The following is a 10302-nucleotide window of genomic DNA, read 5'->3' as shown; positions in this document are numbered from 1 at the left end:
TGTATATACCTGCCGCAGCAGAAGAGCATTGAAAAAAATCAGTTATTTTGAGAGGCAAATAAGTGTGACATGATATTTGGGTCTTTCCTTGCTTTCCACGTCAGCTGTAGACTCATGCACTGTTTGGAAACAGTTTAAAGAAACAATTCACAGCCATTCTAATGGCTGACTGCAGTGAGGGGGTCACCACTGCTGGTCTCCTTATTGCCTGTGGGAAACTGGAGTGATCATGGTAAGTATAAAAATGTCTCCATGCCGACATTGTTTGGTCTTTTTGTGTTTCTCTTATATTCCACAACAGCTGAAATGTTAAGATCTATTTCAGGATATTAAATGAAACAAATAATACAATTTCATCACCCAGTCACCTTTGAGCATACCACCTTACCTAATAAACAAGAAGATGGGATTAGAGCAGTGGATTTATGTAACTGCAATAAGGCATAATAATATCTGAGGAGACACGGAAAGGGGGAAATGAATTCAGATATAATATATTAATAGGGACTAGGGATTAATAAAATTGAACCACATCACTATGAAGAGACTCAAACCTCAGTGATGCAGTTGAAACCTATTTCATTAACTTCTGGCTGAAATTCACATATCCTCCAGAAAGGCGAGGTTTGAAAGATTTCAGCGCTTGTATCAGGAGAGGTGAGAATGAGATAATTTGGGGCAGATGGGAGCACGTTGCTTATATATTAGACTCAGCCTCTGGGATGTGTCTCTGTTTTCCTTCATACATGTGCAACAGATTCAAATACCTCTGGTGTGGGAGCCTGCATAATGAACCCCTCAGGCTCTGGGATGCTCTCCTCCTACAAAATTTCCAGCCATGATTGTTCACCTTCCACTGACACCAAGTAGGTGACGAAATACAGGCCAGGGATTGTCCCTGCCAGTCCAGGGGTCAATGGGGCTTATGGCCATTTATTTAGACACACCACTGAAATGATCCTGGCAAAGTTTTGGGGGAAAAAAAAGAAGAAATTGTTATGTCCCCCCATTTGTATATCAGAGGAAAATAAACTAGTAGCATAGAGAAGTCCCACCAATATCTAGATTTTCATGCTGAAGACTGTTGCAGTGGGAAGAGAGTTGAGAAAAATCCAAAGCACATGGGGAGAGTCATGTGAGCACTTGTAGAAATGCTAAGGGAAGTCCATGCCAACAGCTGTCATTTTATATCTTTGCCAATGACACAGACAGTGGGATTCACTGCACCTTCAGCGAGTTTGATGTGTGGTGTGGTTGACAGATTGGAGGGAAGGGATGCCATCCAGTGGGGCCTTGACAGGCTTGAGAGTTGGGTCTGTGCAAACCTCATGAAGTTCAGCAAGGCCAAGTGCAGGATCCTGCAGCAGGCTTAGGGAAATCCCAAGCACAGGCTGGGGAGAGAATGGATCAAGACTAGCCTTGAAGAGAACTGTTTGAGGATGAAAAGCTCAATATGACCCAGCAATGCACACTTGCATCCCAGAAAGCCAATTCTGCCCTGGACTGCATCCAAAGTAGTGTGGCAGGAGGATGAGGGAGGGATTCTGCACTCTGGTCTGCTCTGCTGAGACCCCACTTGAAACACTTAATCCAGCTCTGGGGTCCCCAACATAAGTAATACACAGACCTGTTGGTGCTAGTCTAAAGGAGGCCTCTGAGTTTTATCAGAGGACTGGAGCACCTCTTCTATGAAGACAGGCTGAGAGAGTTGGGACTGTTCCAACTGGAGGAGGCTCTGGGGAGACCTTAGAGGGGCTTTCAATATGTAAGGAGGACTTGCAAGAAGGTTGGGGAGGGACCTCTCACATGGGCATGTAGTCATATGACATGGGGAAATGACCTTAAGCTGATGTTTGGATTAGATATTAGGAAGTAGCTCTAAGTACTGTGAGGGTGGTGAGGCACTGGAACAGATTACCCATAGAGGCTGGAGACTTCCCACCCCTGGAAATGTTCAAGACCAGTCTGGACCGAGGCTCTAAGGCACCTGATCTAGTGGGAGGTATCCCTGTCCATGGCAGGGGGGTTGGAACTACCTGATCTTTAAGGTGCTATCCAACCCAAACCATCCTATGACTCCATGACTCCTTTCCCCATGTTCACCTGAGCCTCAGGCTGTGATCCCTACCTGCCCTCAAAGCCCCTCTAAGCCCTTGACTAAGCAAGCCCTACACTTGGAGCTGCTTGCAGCAAAACTAGGTAGGAGAAGCATTTTTAAAGACATCACTCAATTTCAGAGCTATATATAGTGCACCAGCTTGTGTGCAAAAGCAGACTGGAAGAGAAGGAAACAGAAAAGAAGTCAAGGGAAGGCGACTTGAAAATCGATAGTGAGTTTTAATTCTTTTGGTGTGAAAATTTGTGTATGGGTGCAATCTATCAGTTTATGTATACAGGTATAATTGCACCCCTTTTCCTTATGCAACCTAAATTTTTAAAAATCAAAATTGAACTCTTAACATTTTCTGCCAAAAATGACTAGCTGAGAGAAAGAAAAAAAATTTCTGAATTTTTCTGAAGGCACTGTTCTAATTCCTTATCTGTTGTAGTAGAAATTTCATTTATTTGGATATAAAAAAGTGGGGACATCTTCTACCTGAAGATAATCTTGCTTCAAGCTGTGAATAGAAATTTCTGTATACACTCTTCTGTAAACCACAACACTATATAAGAGATATGTAAATTATTTTTTTTTTGTGTAGCTGTGTAAAATAATTTACTCAATGTCTGAAATTGGATGGAAGTTTTGCTACTGATTCCAACAGAAAAAGTATTTTTAGCCCATGATTCTTTTCATTTATTCATTTCATTAGGCCTAAGTTTTTTAATAAACGCAAGGACTGAAATGCTTTGAGATTTACTGCAGTCCTACCGTGTATAAATCAGTTTTGAAATCAGAGTTATTTTCTGTCAAATAGCCAAAACCATTTCCTTCTATAAGATTTAACATATGTGAATGTAGCATATACATATGTAACATATTGTATGTGTTGATATATGGCATTTAACCAGCATCTTTCTTGTAACTTCACCTTCCTTTTCAGAAGGTGCAGTAAGTTAGTTTGCTTCCATTACCCTAATTTGTACCATTCATCTTTAAATATATTTGCACCTGGAAAATGGCAGACAATAAGAAGTGTATGTCAATTGGCATCAGTAGAGGAATTTTCTCTTAAGTAATGAGACAGGACAGATGATCAAGGTGTGTCCATATACACGGGTTGTGTCTTTTGTATGTACACGTATGTATGCACATGGACACAGAAATACATAAAGTTAAGGCACATCAAGGTAAAATACCTTTTGTAAAAAAAGCTGTCGACGCATAGAGGGAACATCAATGATAAGGAAAAAAAAAAAGCCAGATGCTTGAAATTCAGGCGAAAAAATCATACATTATTTTCACAGTTACCCTGTTAGACTTTGCTGCAAGGTCAGCTGCTCCTCTCTACCTGTCTGTCCAAACTCTGAGGTCTTCAATGATCTTGGTTTGAGTGCTCAGGTGTCACCCCACATTTTGTAATACCAAATAAACTACTAGTTCTTCATCTCGCTTCAGGAAGGCTGATTTTTTTACACTAATATCTTCTTGAGAAATCTCATGGAGAAACCAACAGGGAACACTACACTATTTTGAGGAAGATATAACTACCTCGTTGTTTTGAAATAAAAACCATTCCTTTGGAAAAAAGTATCTGTCAATTAAAGTTGATGAATTTCCTGTGAGCAGGAAACCTTGGCAAAAAAGGGATACATTCCATTTAGAAAAGATACTAATTTATTTAGGAAACAAACTGACTCTGGAAGGATCAACAGATCAGTGCCCTGAATCAATCTTCCCACACTACTTTAAAAATCACACATTATTTCTGAAAACATATGATATTATTTACTCCAGCTTTAAGTCCAACAACCCACCATGGAGGTGAAAGCTGCTTTTCTGGACATACCATTTTCTAAGCAAATGCCTGCCTTCATGTTTGTCAGTAAAATTCTATCCTGCATTTGGGGACATGTTGACCTAAAGGCAGACCAGGTCCTGTGTGTATGGAGTAAAACTGTATATCTGACTCCCCATAAGACTTTAGGTAGATGTGATTCTGACATTTGCATGAATGTGTTATATTCTGGTAGTCCCTATAAAAATCTTTCTGGGAGATATATCTGTGTTTTAGTGCCAATGAGGTGGTTTATGTTAGTGCCAGTCTTGAGAAAGGTAGGACACACAACAGAAAATACAGGTGTTGTCTGCACTTCTTTATTCTCAACAAAGAAGATCAGGGCAGGTCTACAACATGGCTTTGGAGCAAAAGTAATTTATGTAAGCCCCTGGATTGTGTTTCACATAAACCCTTTATTTTTTCCTTCTTTCTTTACCTTAAACGAACATGACCAAATTAACAAAATCCGTGTGGGAGCTTACATTTCAGCCAGAATCCTCAGGCAGTACTAAATCTGGCTCTCTGCTTATGCGGTAGGCAGATGTGTTCCCCTTGTCTCTAAACTCTTGTCGTAGAAAATGTAAATGAGAACCCAAATCTGGTGTCCAGGCCCATCTGCTCCATTTTGCCTCTGACTATTGCTTATCTAAATTAGATTTGCAACCTCCAGTTAGAAACATTCTCTCAAGGATGCAGCAGAGTGTCGGCAGCTGGGGCAAGGCTCACAGTGAAGACCCTACACTTCTTGCCACACCCACAGTGTCTCTTACCCTGCACAGAGGAAATGTGGGCAGAGGAGCACTCCTACCTAATCATAGACTTTGTTCAACAGCAGAAGCAAAAAACAAACTATGCAGAAGGCTGTTTTCAGTTTAGGACCTGACAAGTTTAACTGTTGAGCTGTGTTCCCTTGTAGGTCCAGAGTCCTCACTTATCATATTTTTTCCCTACATTGCTGCAGTGAAGAGTTCAGGTAAAGTTACACTTTTCAGTGCAGGACCTTCTGAACTTGTTAACTTGTCATTTTAATTACTCTGACAGCCAGTGTGTGGGAGAGCTGCTGCAGTGACCTCTATTCTGCCCCTGTTGCATGAATTAACATACTTACTCAATCACCAAAACACATGTAAATCGTTAGGATTTGACTATTCAATTACAAGAACTATGATATGTCAGTTAGGACATTTTCTTTCTTTTACTTTTTTTTTTTTTTCCTTTTTCTACTCTGCTCTTGTGATAGTTCATTTGACTACTGTGTCCAGCTCCAAATCCCCAACATAAGGTTGTGGACCTGCTGGAATGAGTCCAGAGGAGGCTCACAAAGATGATCAGAAGACTGGAGCAATTCTCTTGTGAAGGCGGATTGGGACAGTTTGGGTTGGAAAAAGCCTGGAAAAGAGAAGGCTCCGAGGTGACCTTAGAGCAGCCTTCCAGTACTTAAAGGGGGAGGCAAAAAAGCTTGAAAGGGACCTTTGGCAAGGGCATCTAGAGACAGAACAAGGGGGAATGGCCCTCAAACTGAAAGAAAGTAGGTTTAGATCAGAAGAAATCTAATCTAAATAAGAAAAAAATAGGATTAAATCCTTTACTGTGAGGGTAGTAAGGCCCTGGCACAGGTTGCCCAGAGAAGTTGTGGATGCCCCGTCCCTGGAGTTGTTCAATGCCAGATTGGATGGGACTCCAAGCAACCTGAGCCAGTGGGACATGTTCCTGCCCATGGTGTCACAAATTAGAACTGGATCATCTTTAAGGTCCCTTTCAATCCAAACCATTCTGAGGTTCTCTGATTCTGTGATTTCAGCTCAAAAGCAGCTCATTTAATTTCAACACATTTCTTTTCAAGAAGTAAACCTAAATGGAAATAAATTGCCTCTAATGAAATGCAGCTTGCAAGAGCTGACAGTTCCTGGAGTGTCTCTCAGCTCTTGCTCATGTTTTCCTGACTCTGGGAACCCCCTGCTCAGCTCACTCTAATGTGCAGCCCCCAGAAATTACAGTAGCCACCTCAGTTGTTGCTGCTGTCACTGCTGTCACTGCTGTTGCCCTTCGCCTCTGTGACTGACATATACATTCACATATATATATAATTATATACATATATATAATATATATACACAAAAGGATTTGTACTAGTTTAGTCTTCCATATGCACAGACTTCCAGCTGTACATCCTGAGTGAGCACAGCCTTGCTATTTCTGTCAACAGTACTGAGAAGGCGTTGGTACCTCCTGAAATATTCCTAGGGTGTCTTGTATGTTTTGTAGCTTTTAAGCTTTTAGCTCTTTAGCAGACAGTTTTTTTTATTGTCTTGTCATTCACACTTGATGGGAATGACCTTAGCAGTAGCTAGAGAAAACAGATGAGTGTCCTACATCTGTGGGGTGAATTGTATTTGCAGACCTGTTGTAGCCCCTTTCTAGTCTGAACTAAAACAGACATCTGTTTTCAATGCTGCTTATATCTGCTACAAAATGCAAACAAATAACAGATTGAAATGAATCAACTGAGGGCATTTTCAGTGCACAGTTACCACATTTTATAGTCTTCTTAAAACTAATTTTTTGTGGATACATTTGGGATAGAAGCTCTGTCTAAATTGCTGAAATGGGGCAAAGTGTTGCACATTTTGTAAAGTCCCCAGGAGAAATTCTGTATCAGGCAAGAAAGGTGGAGAAAACTATAGAATTAAAAAACCTTTCAAAAACCTGAAAACTCGAAGCGCTTTTTTCATTCAGAATAGAAACACTAAGAAGGACTACAGGTAAAAGAGGTATTTTATGTAAATATGTCTAAGTCAACACAGAAAGACATTGGTGTCACTTCATTGTGTACTACAGCAACATGAAATGTGCAAATAGTTCTAGCTATTGTGTGATTAATCACACACTTAAAGTTTTATTGACTTATAAGACTAATAAAACACTGTGCAATATAGAATCTTCCTTGTTTTAATAACATGTACAAATTGCTTCACTGGAGTGATATTTGAGAAGCTGTGCTAAGTAAGACAATATTCAGAAAAGTTTACTGACATTTCAGAACAACACACTTGTTTAGCTAGTGGGGCATCTTAGAAAACTGAAATTTACCTAATGGAGACTTCAGAGTAAATGTGTTTAAATCAAATACAAAATAAAATCTGTACTGAGATTTAAATAGGAACATTATTTTCAGACTTGTGTTTGTGTTTTCTGTTAGACAAATTCTTGTTTCTCCATAAAGTTGAAAATCTTTTGTAAATGGCTATATACATTTTTGCACATTAGATTTGAATAATCCTACTTGAAAGTGAGTGTCACCGTGCTATGATGAGACATCTGAAAGTAGGCTTGCGATGTTACACGAAGTTTGGGGAACACTTTTGTAAATAAATGTAGTATTTTTATATGAATAACATTTTATATTATTTTGCCAATGTCAATAAGCTTTTAGTAAAAATATGGCAGAAAAGTTAGATTGTGAAAGGCCTTCTTCTTTAGCAAGTGCCCAGTGGAGTGACCTCCTCTTTGTGGCCTGATTTACTGCAGCAGTTCAGGATGTGCCTTACACTGAACACAACAATCCCACCAAAGCCAGAGTGAGCTAGACCACACACTGAAAAGTAGTCAGTCTTAAGTCTGGAGTCAGAAAGGCTTCACCTACTGAAGAAACACTTTGGAAAGCTGTAGCCATTTAGAGATGCAAGTCTCAGGACACTTGGAAGCCATTTTCAAATAAACTTTTCCTGGCTATATTACAAGTTATTTTGGTATTCATTTTAAATAATTTGTACTATTACAAAACAACTTTGAGTTATTCAAACAGAGGTCAGATGGAATTACTTTTGCTGTCATGAGTATTCAGTAAGCAATTGTTTCCTTATCTTTTCAAAAGCTTAGCAAAAGCATCTTAGCAAAAACTGTTCAAAATATTGTTTTAAATGTTTGGCCTGCATAGTAGTGAACTCTTGAAACAACCTTGTCAATAGCTGTCTCATACTGTAAACCATGAGTCTTGCCCTGGGAGGGTAAAAGGAAAGACTGTCAGTAGAGCATGGGACTAATGCCACAGGTCAACTCTACTTCATTAATGGCCATTAGACACTAGTGTTGTTATGAAAAATGTGTAAATGCAAAGCAAATGCAACAGGGAATGGTTTGTAAAAGACCTGTTGTTCCTATAGAGGAGATTTTAAGATTTTAAGCCCCAGTGGAGATCTCTGTTGAACAGTGTGTGAATTTTTGTGGGATCACAAAAAATCCTGATTCTTCACCAATCTTTCTGTTTCTCATTTCACCTAGTTCTCCTTTCAGCTTCATTACTGTGTAGGCTTTAGGTGAGTGATCTTTGAGGGAAATGAGATACCAGACTGGAAACAAAAGGCCCACAGCAATCTGATGTACTCTTGACCTTCTGTTAAGGTTGTTTAAATTGGTGCCATAAATAAGTGAAGAGTTCACGGTAACGCTTTTCATCCAAAAAAAGGGTTTGAAATGGATCTGCAGGGAAGTAAATTGTTCTCTCTCTAGCCATTTACTTTCCTTCTTTCTTGTTCACTTGTGTCTTGTTTTATTCCTGTTTTTTTTTTTTGGTTTTTTTTTTCTTTTTGGCACTGGCACTCAGTTGTTACCCAAAACTGCCCTTGGGGCTGACTGAAGGGATATGCTCCTGTGTCCTTCTCACTCTTCCCCACAAGTGCTTCACCTCTCATGGCTTCAGGGGCTGCTCCCACTCTGAGAATGATAGCGGGGCTCTGGAAAAATGTTAAAGATAGACTCTGAAAATGTTAGGCTTTGTGTTTTGCCAGATCATGTGAAATTGCACCTGCGTAAGCAGTATGATAGATGATATAATTGTTAGATGTGATGATTGTTTAGTAATTAAATATAATTATTGTATAATCATAAGAAGAATCATGAGAAACTATGTTAGAAGTTTGAGGGGGGGTTAGGGTTAGGGTTGGCTGAAATCTATGTATACAATAGAACAATATAAGTTTAATAATAACATGAAAGTTATATAATGATAGAATATAAAAACATGTTCATCCCAAACCTATGTCGGAGTCACATTTGGGTTGGTACCCCTGACACCCAGAGCTCTTCAATAAAAGCACCTGCATATAATAATTTTTGTGATTATGTGTTTCTGAACGCTAACAAAACTGCTGCTGACCATTTATTAAGTTGGTTTGGAATAGTGTTAAACAGACTGCATCACAAGTATAAATGTAAATGTTTTTGCTCCTGAAAGAAGACATGTAAGGCCTATTTCCTTTCTCTGTTTTCCTCTACACCAAATGAAATCTAACTTTACCAATAAGGGATAAAATTTTGTCCTGGAAGTCCTGCCAACTATTCATACAACGTACACTGTAATGGTTGGTAATGATTGTAAAGGGAAAAAACCTCCAATGGGCTCATAAAAATCTATCTAGTGTCACAATGTTCAAAATTGTAAATACAGGTGTTCTGGAGCATCCTTGTCAAATTTGAGATTCTCCACATGTGCTTATTATCAGAGGTTATTTGTCTGTAACATATTACCGGACAATTTTTATGATTTGCTCACTTTAAAAAGTGCTCAGCATTTCAAAGATAGTTTGTCCTACTGGTAGAAAGACACAAACAATCTGATATATGCACAGCAGCTCAAGGAGCAATAACATTTGTTTCCTTTTTCACAGGTAAGAATAAAACCAAAAAGGAAAATATCTGATTCAAATCTGGAGAGCTGTAGCAGTTCTTGCAATTTTCTCAGGACTGAGGAGGAAATACAGGTTTTAATAGTGGCTACCAGCTACCTGAATTGTACACATGCATATTTCCAAATACAGTCATCTACCTCTGTGAGGATTGAAATGGTGGTTGTGGATGACCAAAATTTTTCTTATTTTTTAGTTCTGCCAGTTCTTGTTTTACTGTGAATTACATAATACTTTCCTTCTTGGTGCTCAGAGGTCTAGAAAATTATAGCAACAGCAGGGTCTCTGCTTCACAAGTCCTTATGAGGGCCAGCCAGGGTGTACAGAATGACCCAATCTTTATTTTTAAAATCTCACAGATCTTAAACAAATCTCTTAATATTTGGAGTGTTCTGGATCTTCCTCATTATTAATTTGAGTTGCTAGACTTCTTCATATTATTAATTTAGATGTCTGTGCTCCTTAATTTTATTTCTTCATTCTAGCTTGGGTGTTGTCCCTTTCAATTTATAATTAAAGTCAACCCACAGCTGTCTTATGCTCTGATCATGTCCTCTCCTCAGCCCTGGTGAGGCTCATCTGGAGTGCTGTGTCCAGTTCTGAGCTCCTCAGGCAAGAGAGACATGGAGCTCCTGGAGCTCCCGGAGCAGTGGAGGACAACAAAGATGATTAAGGGA

Source organism: Melospiza melodia, chromosome Z (genome assembly GCF_035770615.1).
Source record: "Melospiza melodia melodia isolate bMelMel2 chromosome Z, bMelMel2.pri, whole genome shotgun sequence".
NCBI classification, from domain to species: domain Eukaryota; kingdom Metazoa; phylum Chordata; class Aves; order Passeriformes; family Passerellidae; genus Melospiza; species Melospiza melodia.
Note: the sequence above shows the minus strand (reverse complement) of the source record.